General features: G+C 35.2%; 1 protein-coding gene across 1 annotated transcript in view; it reads right to left on the bottom strand.

Moving 5' to 3' along the window:
- Positions 1-20144, bottom strand: part of ARHGAP24 (Rho GTPase activating protein 24) — a 496491-nt gene that overhangs the window by 319772 nt on the left and 156575 nt on the right. The gene's annotated exons all lie outside the window — the stretch shown is intronic.

Below are 20144 nucleotides of genomic sequence, written 5' to 3' on the forward strand. Positions count from 1 at the left end.
AGAGAAAATGAGTCAAATGTACTTTAATAAGAAATTTATAATGCTCTGACTCTTGTTTCTTTAATCAGGCTGTCAAAGAGTGCCACAAAAATGAAGGCACTCATTGGGCATCTCAAGAGGTCATCCCAACCAGCATTTAAATAAGCCTTGAGGTGTGTATTTTTTTCATTTTTAAAAGACTTTTAGGATTTACATTACTCAATCTCTTATGAAAACATTTGTGTTTATTTATATACCCTTAACTACAGATAATATTTAGGTGTTCCAAACTCTTTAATTTCATTTTAAGTGCATTTACTTTTCTTTAGTTTTAGACATACATGAGGGGAAAAAAACCAATTGTAAACCGCAAGAGAATCAGACAGAAAGCCAACAGGTAATTTAAGAAATTCTTTTCTGTCTTTTTAATAGAATATTATGTGCCTTTTATGGTAATCTGATTCTTTAGGACACTGGATTTCTTTAGAAACACATAATTAGCTTGCTGATATAGAATTCAGTAAGATAATTAATGGATGTTAAGGGAAGAATAGAAAATAAATGGCAAATTGGGCAGAACCTGTACATTTAATAAATTAAATCAAATTTTCATGTACCTTATTGATTCTAAAAATTTGCAAGTCTAGAGAAACAAAACAAAGAAGGACCATATGATGACTTCATAAGCAAGCTTCAATAGGTTAATTAGAGTCATGGGCTATATTTTTTTGACCACCAGAGCAAAAGTTAAACCAGAAGAGCCTAGAAATCGGGTTGCCTTGATCTATTTGGTTCTTTAGAAAGAGTCACTCCCCTACTACTCAATTTCAGTTAATTGTATTAATTCTTTGCTTATTATTAATGAGTCACATTCTGCATTTTGTATTTTTGATATTATCTATTCACTATATTCAATTTAAAAAGATGTGCCCATACATCAATTTTGTTATAAAACATGCTTAAAGCAAAATCTGTGCATGTTCCTAATGGCTTTTCTAGGTTTGTAACATGCATCAATCATCTCTGTAATGTTTCTGATCCCATGTTTGAGTTTAGGTACCATAATAAGAAACAAGAGACTAGAAGTCACATGCATCATAGCATTTCTCTGTGACTGTTTCTATTTCTGAACTCTTAATAAAAGTGGTGTAAGTGAAGATGAACCGAAACTCTCAAAATACCAAATGGACTAGAAACTGAAACTATAAAAATAACACAGAGGATTATGTCTACCAACACTTTCTAAAGAATCTCCATGTACAGATTTTCTTTGAAATTAACTCACTGAGTCTCACCATTTCATTGCTTGCAGCCTTGGACATCTGGGTTATTGAAATCAGTAGCTGTGAATTAATCATTTTGGCTGTTTTGTTATGTTTACATGGGCAATGTATTTTAAAACTAATTTAACACAGCATTTCAAGAGAAAATTTGACATTTGGAAATAAAAAGTGGGAAACACTGAGCAGCGTTAACTAAAGTGTGAGACTGAATTAAATCGCTAGCATCTACATTTTCCTTGCTTCATGGCTGTTGGGCACATCTAAGGTATTCACTGATTAGCTGCTTCCCCTACCTAGAGAAAGGAATGTGTGTAGAGAGAGAATGAGAGGAACAGTCGCAACTTAGAAGTTAATTAAGAAATTCAATTTTCGGCATTCAACTGCAAAGTTGAAAGACTTCAAAAATCTTAGGTTAAGCACATTCCATTTTTTTCCACATAACCTACCAAGCTCAGCTGACAAGTAGTAAGGCCAACTTCCCTTAGCAACAAGTCATACTGCCCTTGTAGCTGGTTTTTCAGCTTCAAGCATTCTGGATCTAAAGGAAAAAGGAAGCTATTTTAAAGGACTAATAGGTGAAAAGAAGCCAATTAATTTTAGGGATGGCATCAAATGGATATCTTCTAAGCTATCAGGGACACTGCTTGGAGAAATGTACGGAAGTAGCCCTGGATCCAAAACAGGGAAAGCAGGGGTGCCTGGGTGGTTCAGTTGGTTAAGCTTCTGACTTAGGTTCAGGTCATGATCTCATGGTTCCTGAGTTCAAGACCCATGTCGGGCAGCTTGCTGCTGTCAGTGTGGACTCTGCTTCAGATCCTTTGCTCTCCCCATGCCCCTCCCCTGCATGCACTGTTTCTTTTCCTTTCTAAAAAATAAATGAACATTAGAAAAGAGGGGAAACATGGAAATGGGGAAGATCCCTTTTTGCATAATCTCTCATTATCCAGTCTTTCAAACATGAACATTTCCCCTTCATAAAAATCAGAGTCAAAAGATAGAAGAACTATAATGTATTAGGAAAAGCGTTAGTTAGAACTTTTATACTTTAGGTATAAAAAGTACTTATCAGCATGATAAAATAGAATTTTCTGAGATTAGAATTATATCACCTCAAACAATATACTAGAACCAGCAGGGAGAAAAGCAACACAGCCACTCTGTTCACACTTTTCTTACACATGTACAATTCTGGAACCTACGATAAGCCTTACTGAAGACACGGGCATATTTGGAGGCATTATTTCCATGGCATAGGGATTTAATTTCTCAAGGAACCATTTAAAAATAATTTCAAAATGGATGAACTATAATCTCCTTTGTACTTTATAGCATTGTGATATATGAGATGGGTCTCTTGAAAATCTAGCAGGTACGTCAAAGAGACAGAATTCCTGATTTCCCTTTCCCAAACCACCCCATTAGCAGCCTCCTCATTCTGTTACTGGCAACTCCATCTTTCCAGTTGCTCAGGCTAAGAACCTTAGCCCAGTTTCTCAACATTAGTCAACATTTCTCAGCATTGTTGACATTGGGGGCTGGTAACACTCAGCTAGAGAGAGCTGTCCTGTGCATCAGAGGAGTTCGAGCAGGATCTGGACTCCATCCAGTAGGCATATATAGCATCCTCTCCAGTTGTGACAACGCGATATGCCTCTAGACATTGCCATATGTTCCCTGGGAGGAAAATCATCCCCAGTTGAGGACCACTGCCTTAGAGTCATGACTGACTTGGATCTCTCTCACATCTCACATAAATCTCTTAGCAAATCCTATTGGCTCTACTTCAAAACACTGACAATAGAAGCACTTTGCACACCTCCATTGCCTCCACCTTGATCCAAAGCTGCCATCATCCAAATCCTGGATCATGTCAAGGGCTTCCTAACCTGTCTCCTTGCTTCCACCCTTGACCATTTCATTCTGTGTCCAAGACACCAGCCAGATACTATTAAAATGTTATAAACTCCCCTTCCACAAAATCTTCCAATGGTTTTCTATCTCACAAAGAGTAAAAGACAAAGTCCTCAAAATGGCCTTTCTGATGTCATCTCATTCTACCCCAATCACCTCCTTGTTCTTCCTGGTATACTTCAGAAGGGATTCTACCTCGGGGCCTTTGTATCTTTCATTTTCTCTGTGAGGCAGGCTCCTTCCCTCAAGTCTGTGCTCAAATGGCACTCAGTGAGGCCATCCCTGACAACTGGATTTAAAATGGTACTTCCCTCCAGCTCCCATTCTCTGTCCCTTTCTCTGATTTATTTCTCTCCAAAGTACCTATTACCTTACTGTATCATTTGCTTTTTTATTTTGTTTATTGTCTTGTTCTATTCACTAGGTTGTGTGCTCCATGATGATAGCACTTTCTGTCTACTTTTTTCACCAATTTATCCACAGGGCCAAGAACTCATCCTGGCACATTATTCAGAGGCTCTTAATCAAAATATATTTATTTTATCAATATTTATCCTAGAGCCTCACTAGGATAACTATTGGAGATTCTCAAAGGGACTTTTTGGGATTTTCAAAGCCATTGTTTTACATTTGGTTATTCAATTTGGAGAATTAAAATGTAAATACCCTCTTTGTGATTAGTATATTTTAAAATATTTGAAACTATTTTGAGATCTCAGAATAACTTTTCTTACAGTTTTCCTGACTTTGGCAAGCAACATGATACAAATTATTGCTTCACACTGAAGAAGTCTAAGAAAATATTTTCAGATTTTCTCATGCTTGTCAGTTAAAATTAAACAAATCTCTAGCAAAACTTACTCAGTCAAAATTGAGCTTTAATATTTCTTAACACCATCTAGAGCCACAAAATGTCATCATTACTTCACTCAACCTACATCAATTTTTAAACCTCAATCAACTATGTGCACAGTGTAACGCCTGATTTTGCCAAGTAATTCATTTTATAATTTAAGAAATCCAACTTCATTTTCTTCTAGGAAGCTTTTTCCCTTTTGTTGTCTTGGATGACCTCAGCCAACTTGTCTACCTTGGGACTGTTCTTTTCCTGTTTTCCTCTTTCTAAATCAAAATAACCACTCAGAAAATATCTTCAATTGCTTGAAGGTTGAAAGCACTTGAGAACAGTTTAATTTTTCACATAGTTTGTTTATGAGGGAATGTATTTATTTTTAATTAGTTTTACTACTAATTTCCCTTTGTTAGTGTCAAATACCAGAAGCTAGAGGGCTTGAATTTCTCTTACCTCACTAGTAGGGCGAGTCTGTCTTTCCTACATAGGCTTGCCAACACTGTCCTCACTGAGCCTGTTTAAAGGAGCTCTAAGACTTGGCCAACTACAGAGAAAAACATGGCTTCAAAGGTTCCCCATGGCCCATATTTATGACTAAACCGTGTGAGAACATGCTAAAAATACTATAAAGATAGTTCTGGGAAAATTAGTCTAAATGTTATGGTGCTACACCAAATTCATTCTCACATGAGATACTTTTACATTCAGATAATCAGCACAAAGCAGGTATTTATTGTGGGCTTAATTCTGTATCAGAGTGTCATTTCACTATAATAACATGGGGTTTGAATAATATTTACGTAAATGCTTCTACTTTATTCCACAAACAACAGGTTGATAACAGCAGTTTTCACTAGAACAAGTGACCACTTGAATTATTTTATTGGTTGAAAATGAATTCTCTAAACAATTTACAAGAGCAGTGGAGAGGAAAAACAGTGTCTTTCTTCTTTTGTCACTGCCAAAAAGAAAGTCTTGACAAATTGACCAATGAGAAACCAACTGTAAATGGAGACTAACCAGAGCTGTGGTATTTTGTAAAACCTCTTCATTGTTCTCATCTATGCCTGAAGTTCTGGTACTGGGTCAACCAAATGAGAATATATTCCCTCAAGGAAACGCCTGGAGGGGCAAGTCATTAATTTGCTTAACACTCTGTCGCATGGGAGAGCAGGCTGACATAAAGTTTTCTAAAGATTACTCTGCTTTGACCATTTTTGCTCCTCATATTTCCTTAGAGACTTACTGAAAATGTCATTGCTGACTTGGTATTAAAGATTCGTTGTTAATTTTCAGCACACAAGTTCCGAGAAGGAAGGGTTAAAAGAGAAAGAAGACATTTCTCCTTTCCTTGGAGAACTCTTTAAATCTTATGGAATTCAAAAGGGAGAGCAAAGCAGTCCACTTAGAATGCATTCCCTTCCCTCCAAAAGTTTCACTATGCCTGACAGCACTTTATTAAAATACAATCATGAATAAGTTCCGAGAAATTCTTCTCCCAGTTGTACAACGACATAAGTTGAGGCTTGGAAAGATGGAGAAATTTAGCCACAGCCCAGAAAGTGATGAGAAGTCTAAGGAGAAAACAACATTCAGCAATATTCACGTCACAAAGAATAAAATAAAATGACAAAAATTCTTTCTTTGTTTTCTTCCACAGAAAATTATCCCAAAACATCACTGAAATGTTAGATTTGAATTACTCAGAGCTTTTTGATTTTGACCCTATTTTGTACTACTTTACATTTGTTGCTGTAAACTTTTTCGCCAACCAATATACTCTGGCCAAGAATAAGTTTTAATGGACTACCAAAGGAGCAAGGTTTTTTAAAGACTACATTATGGTTAGGCCACTATTGTGTGAAACCCAAATGATAGCTTTGGATAAGTATGGCCTTAGGCCATGATTATCATGCTTGCATTTGAAAAAAAAAAAAAGCTGATTGGGGCACCTGGGTAGCTCAGTCTGTTAAGCTTCTGACTTCAGCTCTGGTCGTGATCTATGAGAGTTTGATCTCCATGTTGGGCTCTGTGCTGACAGCTCAGAGCCTGGAGTCTGCTTCAGGTTCTGTGTCCCTCTCCCTCTTCCCCTCCCCAGCTCATGCTCTATCTCTATCACTGAAAAAAAAAAATGCTGATTATTAAAGAAAAGCTTTATTAAATCATTGGTGTGAGACAAACTAATGGACTCTAAAATATTGCCTACCTTTCTGTTGTTTCATGTGTTGAAGGATTTTTATACTGCAACATTTCAGGCAAAATGAAAAATTCTCACTCCCTTAAAATGTTACTTAAATTTTTAATTATAGTTTCAAATTCAGTGGTTATACAAATTTGTTCTTATTTTATAACAGATAGTGTTTTTTTAATACATTTCAGAACTATCTCTACAGGATATTAAGTAGTTGTGAGTTTATGGTCACAATCTTTCCTTACTAAAAGTAAGTAATTCACAAAATAACCTTTGATCCAAGAATATAGGATTTTAAAAGTTGATGCAGGTTTCAATAGCTGTAGGCAAATTCTAAACCTGCAATTTACAACTTGAATTAATCCAGGAGTTAAGGAAAGAGCATATTTATTCTATTGGAAGGCAACTCAATAAAAGGTGACTTCTCATTAGCTGCCGAGTGAAACTGCTTTATTTTATTCTGATGAAAAATTTCAAATGCCTATTTTCTTCAAGTGTATGTTACACTTAATCTCTCAAGTCATTGTCTAACCAGCTTTCCATTTTAAAGTTTCAATGTCTATTATCAAGAGATAAGCGACCCACTTCATCTCAACTCATGATCTCACAGTTTGTGTGTTCCAGCCCTGCTATGGATTCCCGCCCTGCATTGGGCTTCAGGCTGACAGGTTGGAGCCTGGAGCCAGCTTCAGATTCTGCATCTCCCTCTCTCTCTGCCTCTCCCCTACTCGCTCTCTGTATCTCTTTCTCTCAAAAATAAATAAACATTAAAAAATTTTAAAAAGGGGCAACTGGGTGGCTCAGTGGATTAAATGTCTAACATTGGCTCACTGGTCATGCATGAGCTTGCAGTTGGTGAGTTCGAGCCCTGAATCAGGCTCTCAGCTGACAGCTCTGAACCTGGATCCTGCTTTGGATTCTGTGTCTCCCTCTTCCTCTCTCCCGGTTGCACTCTGTCTCTGTCTGTCTCTCTCTCAAAAATAAAAAAATATTTTTTAAAATTTAAAAAAAGAGTTATGCACAAGAAGTTCTTTTGGTGGTTTTTAGACTAAGTTATTAAAATAAATACAAATTAAAATTCCCTATTCATTTCATATAAAAATTATTTTTCAGTAGCAAGCCCTTAAGGGACATTACTCAAAAAACAATACTAAAATAATATGCTTGTATAATAAACCTGATAAAATGTCCAACAGATACAGGAATATTCATGGAAAACACTTAACTAATTGTGAAGGCCATTTATCACCCTATGTCCCTGATAGCCCTTGCAATCTTACTGTACATAACCCAAGTGGAATACCATGTTACAGCAAAGAATGTTCCTAAGTCCACACAGGCCTAAAAAGACTGCCAAAAATGTTATATGTTTTTAATGAAAAAATTCCAAAATATAAGAAACATTTTAAAAATGAGCGTTTTTAATTGAATGACAAACTATTTTGTGCCAATAAATGACAGGGAAAATTAAAACCAGAGTACCATATGAAAATATAGCTAATGTTCTACATATTCCATTTTATTAGTACTTACTGTGAATAAATTGTAACATACACAACTTTTCTTATATTCAAAATATGTGCTCCAGTTTTCAGTTATTAATGCTAAGGTAACATACAAAGTACACACATATACATGTACCCATTCACGTAATGGTATAGAATACCTGTTGTCATGAATCAGATTATAGAATAATATACATTTGAAAATGTCATTAGCTATGATAAGGATCTATAGCCCAGTGTCTCCCTATCCTCCTGCCTTCATTTTGTAGAATATAGATTTCCATCAGTTACCTAAATAGTTTCAGATTTTCTATTTTCAAATGTGGATAACAATGTCGATATTTATTCATGAGTCCATCTATTTTAAAAAGTGTATGTATAACAGAGATTATGGTATATAGTATGAGAGGCCTGGACTTAAATCCCATCTCTATCAACTACTATCTTTTCCATTCTGGTCAAGGTTTCCTCATATGTAGTGTAGAGTAATAAGAGCTACATTATAGGATTGTTTTAACTACTCACAAAAAAGATATATGTTAAAATATACATTTTCTGATATATACTTCAGTACCAAAATGTTAGCTCTACTTCTACATAATTATAATTATTAATAATTATAAAAGAAAAGCTGAGGAAATATGTATAAGTTGCCCCTGGAGCCACAGTGTCCAACAGAATGTCTCCTATGGTGGAAAGAGTCTGTGATCTGTACTGTCCAGTAGAGTAGTCACTAAGCATATGTGGCTATTGAGCACTTGAAATGTAAAGAGTGCAACTGGAGAACTGAATTCTTAATTTAATTTAATATATGTTTAAATACCATATATGGCCTGTAGCTACTATTTTGGAACATGCAAATCTAGAGTATCTACACCTACTCAAAGTAACTTTCATCTTCTTTAGATTTTTCTAAGTTTCTCTACCACATAATATATAAAGGGACTTCTTTAGGCCCCTGTATGAAATTGTCCTAATTAGGATAATAAGTCCTCCAATGATTCTATCATTATTCATATGCAGACACTATAAAATGATTTCTCTATCTACAACAGTGATGAGTTCTTGTTTTATTCAGTTCTGTGTAATCAAAGGTCACACATTTAAGCACAGTAATTTTTCATTGTATATTATCATTTTTTGGTTGGGAATTTTATCAGACACTGCTCTGCCTTGAGACATAATTTAGCCTTGTCTTGAGGTCATGGTCTCATCTTTATGAGTATCATTTTAGAAAAAAAATTATTATTATATGTTTATAATATATCTCAAGAGCTCTTAACATCTTGAGGCAAAATTAACATTCAAAACAAATCAATACAGAAACAAAAAGTAACAAAGTAAACAAACTTATGCCCAAGTATAAAGGAAAAGAAACAAACAAAAATCCTGTTAAAATCATCACATAAGTGTATGAGTTCTTTCAAAGTTCTTCCTTTACTCCACCCAACCAGTCAAGACAAATCAGGGTGGCTGGGCGGCTCAGTTGGTTAAGTGTCTGACTCTATTTTGGCTCAGGTCATGGTCTCATCATTCCTGGGTTCGAGCCCCACTTCCTCAGGCTCTGTGCTGACAGCATTGAGTTTGCTTGGGATTCTCCCTCTCCTTCCCCCTCTCTGCCCCTCTCCACCTTGCTTGCCCACATGCCTTCTTCCTCTCTCTCTCTTTCTATAAATAAATAGATAAATAAATAAATAAATAAATAAATAAATAAATAAATAAATAAAAAATTAAAAAGGCAAGCCAACTTTGCAACAATTGCTCTGTATAATGGAAGTGCACCAAACACAACACCTCCACTTGGCCTTCCCAAAGTCTACAGTTTCTGCACCTCTCATACAGTGGCAAATCTTTTCTTCCATTTGTTTTACATTATTGATTGGAAGAAATGAGATTTATCCTCATATCTTAAGAACTAGTGCTAGAATAACTCAGGAAATCTGTAATAAAAAGTTTAAAATTTCTCCTTCTTCATCTTCATGATCATTATATACTTCTGCAGACATGAGAACTTTTGCTATGCTTTTAAAAATGTTAGCCTTAAAAATTCTAGGCACAAGAAACACATAAAATTGGAATGCTAACATTAATGATTTAGAAAACCCTAATTTATATTCTAAGTATAGATCAACTTCTCATGGATTTCATCAAAAAAATACAATTTCACATTCTGAATTATATCCCATTTCATAGGCTGAATCAATAAAGTAATGTTGCAGGATAATAAGATAGTACAACTATCCCTGATTAGTAATTCTATTTTGTTATGTGGAGTACTATCACTATCACTTTGGTTAAATTGATATTTCAATAAAGATACCACAAGGTAAACATGTTAAAATCATCTAATCACTCATTATCTTATTATTAAGTAACAAGTCTAGAACACTTTAAAAATCTCTAATATGAACACTGGTCATTAATTTTTTTACTGTAACATAGCATGTAGCATAAAGTTATGTTTTGCTCTAATATTAAAAAACTTCTTGAAGTTAGCAAGTAAAACAATAGACCAGTTTCACCAGCATTAAAAAATTCTCAGACCATAAGTCAGGCTGAAAAATGAGTTTCCTGAGAAAGACATTAAGTCGTTCACTATCCAAGTTTTTTTAAAAACTATTTTCATGTCTCTACATCCACCTGTTAATATTGTGTCTAATTTTGAAAGATCAAAGCATCCTTTTAAAAATCAGGTCTGGTTTAGTCAATATTTTTTATTACTCTTAGTGAAATAACTAATAATCAAAGATGATTAATTTAATAAAGATGACCTTAAAAGAATATATATGCATCCAGTCATCAAAATTATTAAATTATATAGAGATGATGTAAGACCAGTTATGACCTATTATTAAATGAAAACAGAAGAATTCAAGTATGGATGTATTATATTCCCAGTTATGAAAACTACTTGGGATAAAGGCTAGAAAGGAAAATTTAAAAATGAAACACTGATATTACAAGGAATTTTTCAATTACATCTTAAGGCTATAAATACAATTTTTATAATTATTAAAAAAATAAACTGAATCACAAATTTGCATGTCTTTTCCATGAAGGTGAATACAGCAAAGGAAAAATCTGAAAAAAACTACTTTTCTTAATTCTTTTGTGGCCCTCAAATCTCATATCTAATTCAATCCATCAGCAAGTCCTGTCATTTCCACTACAAAAACTTTCACAAATCAGTCCATATTTTTCACCCCTGGACTGATGAATTAGTCTCCTTACTGATCTTCTCCCAAGGTGATATTGAGTTTAGCTCACATCAGGAGAACTCAGAACCTCCAAAGAACCCCCACACTGCAGCCACCACCAATGGCTATCCCCTGACCTGGGCTCTTGCTCAGTAGTTAATATTCCTCAGAACTACAAATCCTGGGGGCACCTGGTGGCTCAGTCAATTGAGCATCCAAGTTCGACTCAGGTCATGATTTCACAATCAGTGAGTTTGAGCCCCACATCAGGCTCTGTGCTGACAGCTTAGAGACCAGAGCCTGCTTCAGATTCTGGGTCTCTCTCTCTCTACCCCTCTCCCACTCATGTGTATGCACTCTCTCTCTCTCTCTTTCAAAAATAAACATTAAAATTTTTTTAAAAAGTACAAATCCTGAACTAAGTGAATTACTTGCTCCTGTGATTCTTTAGTAAGAATTGGCATTCTTTATATTTAGGCATGCTGTATGTAACTGACACAGGGAATAATATTTGCATTTGTACCATCTTAGAATATTATTTATTTTTTGTATCATTTGTAAATCTGTGGACAAAAGAGGGTTTCCTTACTCCTTCTACTCGCTGGATTCATGACAGGGAGGGCAATGATCCATCTCTTTCTACTTCTTTGTGTTCTGTAATCCACTCTGCTGGGAGTATTAGCTTAATCCATCACCGAAGCAAGTGAAACTCAGTGCAAGATTCTCGTACATCCCCAAATAGGTTAGCTTTCTTTGTGCTATAGTGTCCAATCTGGAATTGCCTAGGTAGTCTCAGTGACATCTCCCAGTATAAAGTGTAAAGAGAGTGAGCTAGGATTTTTAACTGTCACTCTTCATGGTCAATTAGCAGTTTAAATTAAAGAGTATGGTTATTAGAAAACACACATACACATACTCTTAAGTCTTTCCCCATTCCTTAAGTCTTCTCTACTCAGTAAGAGGCCACTCTTGCTTAAAACCTTTTAATATCTTTCCATTACATTTAGAGAATACCCAAATTCTTTCCAGAAACACCCAAGAACCTATATGACCTCAGTCTGCTTCACTTTCCATCTTCTTCTCCTGCCACTCTCCCTCTTGTTCCAACTTCACTAAAGTTTTTTTTGTTTGTTTCACATCAGAGCCTTTGCATATGTTGTTGCCTCTACCTAGAACATTCTCCTCACATAGATGTTCCTACAAGGCTAGCTTCTGCTTAACCTTCAGGTGGTTAATGGTCATCCTATCTAAAGTCAGTCCAAGAACCATGTTATTCTAGAACCTTATACTTATTTAGACCCTCTGATGGAATTTGTAACTTCATAACTAATTGCTAATGCTCAATTTGCACTTGAGTAAGGAGCTTGATCTAGGAACATTGTGTCCATTACCAGAAATGGCCTCCTTAAGGTGAACACTTTCACAGGTCCCTAATTATTCTCAGTGTTCCCCTTCTCGATTAAAACCGTTATCTCCTTCATGCGGTCTTTTCTGACACTCAATTTACCTCCTTAGCTCGATATTAAGTATTTAGAGCGTAGGGCCTACTTCTTATTCATTATTATATTTCCATAATGCATTGTGTATAATATTAACAATAATGATTATCATATTACAATAGTATAACAGTAGCAAGGACTTATATAGATAGACTTATATAGGGGCCAGGCATTGTTTTAGTATCTGACATCTATTAAGTCATCAACTGATATAAGGATTAGTCACATAAGCTCAACAAGATAGGCACGCTTATTATCCCCATTTTACATATGAGAAAACTAGAAGCTCAGAAATTGTTGGTAAAGTTCTCATTCAGCTAGTGGTGATACTAGCTGTCAAACCCAAGTTGTGTGCTATTAACGACAATGCTAAATACATGCTCACTATTGGAAATACAGAAGAATGAAATAGTTTTTTTGAGGTAATACTTTGGTGTTCTGATGATTTTACATAGAAATTGCTTAACTAATTTTTCTAAGCGTGGCTATGTCTATCCTGGTTGGGGGGGGGGCAATGGTGACACTAAATAACTGGAAGTAGTATTTATTATCCTTCTAAATGGTTCATTTCTAAATCCACCGTCTTTTGCTTCATTAGTAACAATATATTTCACGGCACATTTCAGGAAAAATATGTATTCTTTTATCCCGAATCACTGCTGTTAACATTATGGAAAAACCATATATTTACACAATATATCTGAGCAGTACAAGATTATTGATTGTGTTAGTAAGAAACATGGAAGTTAGTGTAGTGGAAAGACTGTAAGATTTGGAGTTTGAAAGTCTGGATTTTTTTTCTTTTTTTCTCCATCATTACCCACATGACCTTCTCTGACTGCCTCTCTATCTCCACACCTCAATTTTCTCACCTGTAAAGAGGAAAACAATGCCTGACATTTAAAGGCATTGTGAACTCTAATGAGTATCAAAGAAATATAAAATTATTGATTAAATAACAACATCAGGGCTGCTGAATCTACACAAGACATCACACAGTGCCAGAAGAGAGTCCACACATCCTTTATTGCTTGTCTAATGAGTGATGAAGAAAGAAGATAAATGGACTCTGTCAGGAAATTTGTTCTGGCTTTGTTGGACTGATCTTGTTCACAATCAGAGAATATTGAATTTTGAGAATAAGTCTCAATAGCCATCTCTATGGATCAGCTACATCTATGACAGATCATTATATGAGCCAATGATTCCTTAACTCTGACTTAAAGCAATCTGGATACCAAGTGACAAAGAATACTTTACATTATATTGAATGCCAGGAAGAATACCAAGTCATAAACAAAGGAGGCTGTTGTACAGTGAAATAAATCCTAGACTTGAAGTCTGAATGCCTGAGTTTGGTTTCTGGTTGTCCTACTTACAGCTGTGAGAATTTCATCTAAAAAACTGAACACTTGTGGGTGCCCGAGTGGCTCAGTAGCTCAGTATGTTGAACATCTGACCCTTGATTTCAGCTCAGGTTATGATCAGCATCGTGGGATCAAGCCCAGTATCAGGCTCTGTGCTGAGTACGAAACCTGCTTAAGATTGTGTCTCTCTCTCCTTATGCCCCTGTCCCTCACTCCCATGTGCTCTCTCTTTCTCTCTCTCAAATTAAAAAAATAACAGGAGTGTCTGGGTGGCTCAGTCAGTTAAGCGGCCGGCTTCAGCTCATGTCATGATCTCACAGTTCCTGGGTTCAAGTACCGCATCAGGCTCTGTGCTGACAGCTTGGAGCCTGGAGCCTGTTTCGGATTCTGTGTCTCCTTCTCTCTCTTGCCCTTCCTCTGCTCACCTTCTGTCTCTTTGTCTCATAAAATTAAATAAACGTTTTTAAACAATGAAAACAAACAAATAAATAAATAAAAATTGAACACTTCTGAGACTGTTTACTTATCTCTAAAATGGTCATATATACTGCCACAGGTCTGTTATGAATATTAAATATGGTAAAACCAAACACCCGGTTCCTATGCTGAATGCGACAACCAAGACAAGGGGCATTGGCCGCTGAACACAGCCATTCTGTGACTAAGGACCTTGATTGTTCTCATAACATGTAGCCATTTAGTAAACACTATGGAATTAGAGTGCTTCACACAAAAAGGCTTTCCCAGATACCGGCCAAACAATTACCTAGTTCACTTAGAGCCATTTTTAGCCTTTTACTTTCAGAAATAAAATGCTAACTTATCATTTTTTCCCCATAATCCAGGGTTCTGAATGTACATATGTGATCCAGTTGTAATCTCCTTTTAGGAAGGTTAATTTTTAATTGGCAATATTTTTAAATGTAAAATTTTAATATGTTCTATTTTAGGACATTTTAACTGAGTGTACTGTTAAAATACCAACATGCTTTATACAAGGAAATTAAGTGGCAGACATTGGGAAGTTCCCCAAGGACACAATAATTAAGTTCCAGGAGGATAAGGGTGACTATATTTCCAGGAAGGAAAATAAAGCTAATTTTTTGAAATAATTAAAATATATCAAACCAGCAGAAATTTCATAAGCCGAGACATATTTTTTTAAATTTTCTAGTTCATAAATCACAAGCTATATTCTGAGTGAAAATCTTCCTATTAAGAACTCACGGGACACACAATAGTTTTCATTAAGCTTTTGGTTTCAGAATTTATATAATAAATGGAAATGTTGCATCTTTGGCCTTGACTGCTTTACGGTGTCTTCTCTCTCATTGCTTTTGGGTGGGGGTGAATCTGGTGTATCTATTTGTAAAACTCCAAAGTACAACATATTTAAATACGCCTGTCACCTGTGTTCTCAAAGAACACAAACTGAAATTATTTTTATCTGTGTCGATCTTTTCATTTGTTTATAAACTGGTTTTAAGTAGCTGATGTACCCACGCACCTCAAACTCTGCACAATATATTAAACTCATTTTTATAGGTATGACTGAAAACCTAAGAATAGTGTGCACTAGGCAGCAAAATGCTAGAATGCATAGATGCAGAGAGAAAAGTGCCTCAGCTCAGGACTTCTCCAACATGACATGCAACTGGGTCTTCTACCTTTAGAATAACTGGGTTAAGGTTTTGTTTCTGGAGATAATATGTAAGTGCATATATATTTTTGCCTATGATAGGTATGAACAAGTCACATGAAGCATATTAGCTGACTATGTTAGCTGATTTACTTAGGGACATGTATGCTCTTACCCAATAAAAAATATATTCAAACAACAGTGATCACTTTGCTTAAGCATTAGTAATAGAGCACTGAACATCAGTAAAAGGAAATCCTTTTCTTCACAGAGTTTAAATTCTGCTGGGGAAAACAAGTATGTTTTAAGTTAAATAAAATGTATCCTAGGACATATGGTGGTAAGTTCATGAACAAAAATAAAACAGAAATGGACAAAGTATGGTTGCAGAGAGCGGACTGCAATTTTTAAAAGGTTGGTCTGGTCAGGTTCACTGAGAAGATGATATCTCAGCAAAGATTAGTGACAAGTGACACCTAGGGATTCAATGCATCGCCAAGGCATGACTGCCACCACCATGGCAGTGGGCAACACCTTCATTATCCATTTCTGTGTAGTTATTATGATTAAGACTCATTTTACAGCCATTATTGCATTTTATTCTCTGAGGCAAGTGTTCTTTCCTATTAGTTTTATATGTGAAAATAATAAAGTGGCAAATTTTTAAATAACTTGTTCAATATCACTCACTTATGAGCAATAAAGACTAGACATCCTCTCCAGGTGGTTTGACCCTCAAACTTGCACACTTGATACTATGCCATGGTGACTACAGTTGTGGGCCACCACAGCTGAATGCCTCAGGCAGGACACAAGACTGTTAGGTGCCAAACTCAGCTGAGGGACACCAAAAAATAAAAGGCAGGGAAATGTTGGATAATTTTGCTCAATTTGCTATTTTGCTATGATTTGGTCATATTTAGTTTCACAAATGTATCACAATAATTAAGTAGAGTATTATGCAAAGAAATGTACTTCATAAAATGTTAATTATAATAATCAAATCCAATTTTGCTGTTACCTCTTACCTTGCACACCTAATCTTGAGACCTTGGACCTAACTGGATTGCCTGTCTCCCCACTTTTTTATTAGAGAAATGTCCTGAAAATATAAACTTCTAGCTCTAATACTACTATTACAATTTCCTCCCAATTCTATAATTCCAGTTAGAATTCATCTCTGCTCCCTTTATGCTCTGAACCCAACTGCTGACTTTTTATGCCAGTCTCTCTCTTCCATTAAATTATGAATATTTAAGTGGCAGGTGCAATGTTTTTTTCATCCTGTTACGCTGCATAAATCTAAATACAAAGGTTTACTAATGGTATATTTTTAACAAATATGGGCTGAATTGAAATCAAATTACAAATAGAACAAACACCCTCATTTCCTCAACTAGACTCTAAACCGCACAGCACCATGGCCATATCATTGTCTATTTGGTTCCTTTGTGTTTTTGCAGACATATGAGACAAATAAATCAGAGATTATAAAAAAGTTATGATATTTAAAAATTATAAACTAGTCAATAGTGGTATTTGCATATAGTTTATACAATGAAGGTTTATGTATACATACTTATTTAATCCTAAAATAGTGAATCTTTGAAAAAGAACTTTTTTGAAAAATGTTTATAATGTTTACATTTTGAAAAATGCTTTTAATGTTTATATAAGTGGGGGAGGGACAGAGAGAGTATCCAGTGGATACGCATGCTTATTATTACACAAGGACTTGAATTCATCCAACTCTATGGCAAGTGTGTTTTGTGCATACTAGTTCAATGCAAACAATAACTTTAGGTGAGGTTTTGTTTGTTTACTTTTGAGAGAGACAGAGTACAAGTTGGGGAAGGGGCAGAGAGAGAAGGAGACACAGAATCTGAAGCAGGCTCCAAGCTCTGAGCTGTCAGTACAGAGCCTGATGTGGGGCTTGAACTTGTCAACTGCGAGATCATGACCTGAGCTGAAGTTGGATGTTCAGCTGACTGAGCCACTCGGGTTCCCCGAAAAAGGACTTTTGAGGTAAAGATAAATATAAATTGTGCCTCTAAATTGCACGAATGTAAGAAATAATGGTACAGACTTCTTTCAAATTAATATTAAGTACCAAAAGGAATGGAAAACTGAACAAAAGGTAGGTATTTTTAAGTATATCATTTTTGACCTCTTAATGACTGCATAATCTAAAGGGAAACCTTTTAAACTATTTGTTTAATGAGATAGAACTAACATTTATAGTTTATTCTCTATTATAGAAACAATAAAAAATTAAGACATTCTTCTGTAATACAGATTCATAATGTATTTTGAAATCTCCATAGAATTAGACTAACAATCTCAAAGCCCATTAAAAATCTTAAATAGAGTCTTCAAAAAGGTCTCAGTTGGGTTATCAATTTTTTCTTGTGGACCCAAAAATTAACACTATAAAAATATTTGTATGAAAAATAGTTACCGGAGTCAGTACATTTTCCCTCCAACTTGAGCTTCTATTTCAGGATTGAAATGTAACTTACTAAGTAAGGGCGTTTAGCACAAGACAGCATGATGCGGGTGGCTGATGCATCTCCCAGGGTCAAGCAGCTACACATCTGCTTTTAAAAAGTCCATTTGCCTTCCACAAAGACTATATTCGTACTCAGAGAAGATTTTCCAGCAATAGGGTAAATGTTCATACTTTCTATCTTTGATTCAGTTTCTTTATAGTGAAAAGCTACTCTCCTCTATTCCTCTTGATTATCACACAGGCTCATTCTTGGCCATAAAGCAATATAAATATTGCATGCAATCAAGATTTTTAAAAAAATAGAGCCTAAAGAAAAAAAAAAGAGAGACTTAGGACCAAATTCCATTACCAAAACCATAATGATTCTGTCCTATGTTCCCTGGAAGTTTACTATATGAAATAGTGTTTGAATTAAATGTGCCAATGACAAAACATGAAAATAATTTTCTTACATGAAAATTTTGATTAAGACATTTTTTAAAATGATGGACTTACTCTTTGTTATTACACTGTCCAGAATTTTTATCTTAAGCTACAAACTGAAAGAAAACAAATACTAAAGCATAAAAATAAGCAGATGTCCATTGACCAGAATTTATCCAAGAGAAATCTGCATAAATGTAATTTTATTATCTAGGCTACTCTTACTTCTAATGATCAATTTTTTTTAAGTAACAGATCACTTTCATGATATCGGTTTAAGACCCGATCTTTACAAAAATGAAGGAAATGAGTTACTCTTTTCTCTTGCCATCACCTATAGTTTGCAAGCACATGAGTTTCTATTTATCAAACTGAACTGTGACAACTTAATAGGATTTTGCCAGATCTCGCAAAGTCCATATATAATTGCCATGTAGACTAAAATTAATGCTGCACAGAGGTCTATAGTATTCCTTTAAAGAAAAGTTAACTACAGAAAAGCAAAATTAGGTACTTGTGTGAATTATTCAAAAGCTTACACTGTTTAACTGTGAGATGTCATACTTAATACGCCATCATCATCAATTAGTATTTCTTGAAGCCCCATGTTATCCTTGCAATTCCAACAATTATTTTAATACCAAATAAGGATTATCCTAAGAATACATTCTACTAGTTTAGTCATCTCTAAATTATCTAGAGAATAAATATACTACAGAAATGAGTTATGCATTTCATACATGTTTTTAAGAAAATATGCCATCATTATCATTATCAGAGAATTACAGGCTTTTAGAGACAGTAGAGGTCTTAAATGTATTCTGGTTGTACTCTTTTGCTTTCAAATACAGGCAGAGTAATTAAAAGACTCTTAACCCCTCGCAACTAGTTAGTGATGAAGTCAGACTTTTAAATTTCAGTCTTAAACCCAATGTGATGTTCTTTCCATTACGAACAAAGCAACCTCCAAAGGTAGTAATTACACTAATATCTGGTGATTATACTGGTTCCTATGTGCCAAGCCTTGTTCTAAGCTCTTTATTGATTTAATCTTCCTGACAGTCTTAGTCTCACCATTTTATAGATAAGGAAATGGAGACAGGAAAGTTTAAGTCACTTGCCCTTCACATAACTAAGAAGACATTGGGTTGTTTTGGACCCAGGAATGATGGCTCCAGAGCCCTCTCTCTCAACCAAGATATACTATTGTATATATTTTACAAATAGCCAGCTTTCTCCCCAAGGGCTGTACCAAGAGTAAAGTCACCAGATATCATCTCTGACTTAGACTACCTTCCAATCTAAGATTTAATAATATAATTAAAAATAGTTAAAGCAGCCTTCAAGCTAAGCTTTCCCAAACTTACTTGGGAGAGTCAAATCAATAGCTGTCAGTAACACTTTGCATATACCCCTACAAATAACAATGAGAGTTTACGTTGCTTAATTCATTCATTTGTCCTTTCTTATAGCAACTATCTACTGAAGGCCAGACACTCTTCTGAGAATAAACCAAAAATCTCTTCCCTCATAAGCTTGCACTGTTTTGGGGGAAACAGGCCACACAGAGTAACTATAATAACAGTAAACTTTATAGTTTATTAGAAGCTGATAAACACTGTTAAAAAAAAAGAAGTACATATAAAAAAAAGAGAGAGAGAGAGAGAAGTGGAGACCCAGGTTAAAGGGTATTTGAAGTGTGGAGGAGAGGGCATTTTGCAACTTTAAGTAGCGTGATAGGAGGTAGACAAGCCTCCTTGAGAAAGTGATACTTGAGAAAGGACATAA

Source organism: Crocuta crocuta, unplaced genomic scaffold (assembly GCF_008692635.1).
Source record: "Crocuta crocuta isolate KB4526 unplaced genomic scaffold, BGI_CrCroc_1.0 scaffold134, whole genome shotgun sequence".
Classification (NCBI taxonomy): Eukaryota; Metazoa; Chordata; class Mammalia; order Carnivora; family Hyaenidae; genus Crocuta; species Crocuta crocuta.